This window comes from Microtus ochrogaster, linkage group LG2 (assembly GCF_000317375.1).
Source record: "Microtus ochrogaster isolate Prairie Vole_2 linkage group LG2, MicOch1.0, whole genome shotgun sequence".
In the NCBI taxonomy this organism is placed as follows: domain Eukaryota; kingdom Metazoa; phylum Chordata; class Mammalia; order Rodentia; family Cricetidae; genus Microtus; species Microtus ochrogaster.
Genome location: NC_022028.1, coordinates 35,454,108 through 35,456,854, shown reverse-complemented (window position 1 = coordinate 35,456,854; position 2,747 = coordinate 35,454,108). Strand labels below are relative to the sequence as shown.

At 41.0% G+C, this 2,747-nt stretch overlaps 1 protein-coding gene across 4 annotated transcripts in view; it reads left to right on the top strand.

The window, feature by feature from the left end:
• The window catches only part of Ccar1 (cell division cycle and apoptosis regulator 1), a 52,397-nt gene that overhangs the window by 2,245 nt on the left and 47,405 nt on the right, over positions 1-2,747 (top strand). The window lies entirely within an intron of this gene.

Genomic DNA, 2,747 nt, shown 5'->3' with positions numbered 1-2,747 from the left:
CAGATGGTTGTGAGCCACCATGTGGTTGCTGGGAATTGAACTCAGGACCTTTGGAAGAGCAGGCAATGCTCCTAACCACTGAGACATCTCTCCAGCCCCCTAGAATGTTTTCAGTTTTAAGACATGTTTTGGACCAGGCATGGTGGCACCTGCCTCAAAACAGAACAAAACCCAAAACCAAAAACAAGAAACAAAAACACTAAACTTAAAATAACAGCAAAAAAAGAAAACATACATTTTAAATATATCTAAATGCCATAATTTTAAAAATATTTATATGATAGTTTTCCTTAAAAATTTGTTTATTTATGCTGGGCATGGTGGTGTATGCATTTAATTCTAGTACTCATAGTACTCAGGAGGCAGAGGCAGGTGGATCTCTTTTAGTTTGAGGTCTAAATATTGAGTTCCATGACAACCAAGACTGTATAGAGAGATCTTGTCTCAACATCCTCCTCTCCAAATAATTTGTGTTTTTTAAAGTTACATTTCTGTGTCCCTCTGGGGGATGGAGACACTATACATTTGGAAGTTAAGACAAGTGGTGGAAGTTGTTTCTTTCCATTGTGTACAGCAGGTCTCATGAATTGAATCTAGGTTGCCAGCCTTGGTGGCAAGCACATTTACCCAATGAGCCTTCTCACCTTTTTATCATTGTGTGTGTTTGTGTGTGTAGGATAGCTTTTGGGAGTTGGTTCTCTCTTTCCACGATGGGTTTTGAGGATTGAACCCAGGCTGTCAGACTTGCATGACAAGTGCTTTTAACCACTGAATCATATTGCTAGTTCAATTATGGTTTTCACTTGTTTGAATTTAATGTAGAAATATTGACTCTGTAAGAATTTAATTGCCAGGAACCTTAGAGGACACAGCTTAGGCAGTAAAATGCTTGCACAGCACCCACAAAGCCTTGGGTTTATTTCTAGCATCTCATAAACTGGGTGTGCTACTGCATTCCTGAAATCAAGCACTTGTGAGGCAGAGGCAGGAGGATTAGAAAGAAGTTCAAGGCATTCCTTAGTTAGTTTCAGGGCACCCCTGACCACAAGGGGATGGTGTTTTAAAAACAATATATAACTGGTCTTGGTGGGGCATTCCTTTTTATCCCAGAGCTTTTAGGAGGCAGAGACAAGTGGATCTCTAAGTGTCTGGGCTGCTTGGTTTATATAGCAAGTTCCAGGACAGGCAAGGCATGCATAGTGAGACCCTGTCTCAACCAAATCAAAACAAACCGAAAAACAATTAAAAACCCAGTAACTAATAGGCTAAGGAAAAAAAAAAATAGCTGTAAGCATCATAAAGAAACGCTTAAAGTTGCAAAGAAAAGTTTAAAGAAAAAAGCCATTTTCCAGAGACATTAAACCAAAAATAAATAAATAAATAAAAGGCCATTTGTTATTTACTGTGGGTTTTTGTTTTATACTCCCTTACTCCCACCCACCTGGGGCTTTGTACGTGTTAGTTAATCTTCATCAGAATTTTCAGTTGTGTGGTTTTTGTTTATTTTCTGTCTTTTTGTTGTTTTGTTTTTGAGACAGGGATTCTCTGTGTAGCTTTGGAACCTGTCCTGTGACCAGGCTAATCTTGAACTCACAGAAATCCCCCTGCTTCTGTTCTTGAGTGCTTGAATTAAAGGCGTGAGCCACGACTGTGCAGTTTTTTTTTAAACATTTATATATCTTTATGTGTCTGTCTGGGTACATGTGTGAAGGTCAAAGGACAGTCTACAGCTTCCACCATGTGGGTTCCAGAGTCCAATTCACGTCTCAGGACTGGTAGCAAGTACCCTTATCCACTGGGTAGTTAGTAAGGTTTCTGTGCTCATATAAAGACCATAATCAAAACAACTTGTGGGGGGAAGGATTTATTTTATCTTAGAACTCTCAGGTGACACTCTGTCACTGAGAGAAATCGAGGCAGGGACTAATACCCCACAGTCTTGTCTACAGGCCCGTTGTGGAGGAATTTTCTCAATTGTGGCTCCCTCTTAGTTAACTCAGAAAAAAAAAAAAAAGCAGGACAATTGACCCTTTGTCAACTTGAAGAACAAACATGTTTTTCTATTTTAGGGTTATTATTGCTGTGGGGAAAAAAAATTAACCCAAAGCAACTTTAGGAGGAAAGGGTTTGTTTCATCTTTAATCTTAAAACTGTCAGGTCACACCCCATCACTGAGAGAAGTCAGGGCAGTATGTCTAGAGAGGAACCTGGAGGCTGGAACTGAAGCAGGTTCTTCCTGGTTGCTCCTTATAGCTGGCTCAGTCTGCTTTCATGTAGCATCTAGGGCCAGCAGCCAGGGTGGGCCACAGTGGGCTAGGCCCTCCCACATCAATCTCTAAGAAATGTCCCACAGGCTTGAGTATAAGCCAGTGTTGGAGGAATTTTCTCAACTGCTGTCTTAGGGTTTCTTTTGCTGTTAAAAGACAGCATAACCATGGCAACTCTTATAAAGGAAAACATTTAAGGGGCTGGCTTATAGTTCAGAGGTTTAGTCTATTGTCATCAGGGTGGCATGTAGGCAGACAGTGCTGGAGAGGTAGCTGAGAGTTCTACATCTGGATCAGCAGGAAGAAAGATTGAGCCTACTGGGCCTGGCTCCTGCTTCTGAACCCCATGCCCCCACAAATATCTATACATGTCTTGGTGTTGTGGTTTTTTTTTTTTTTTTTTTTGTTTTTCGAGACAGGATTTCTCTGTGGCTTTGGAGCCTGTCCTGGAACTAGCTCTGTAGGCCAGGCTGGTCTCGA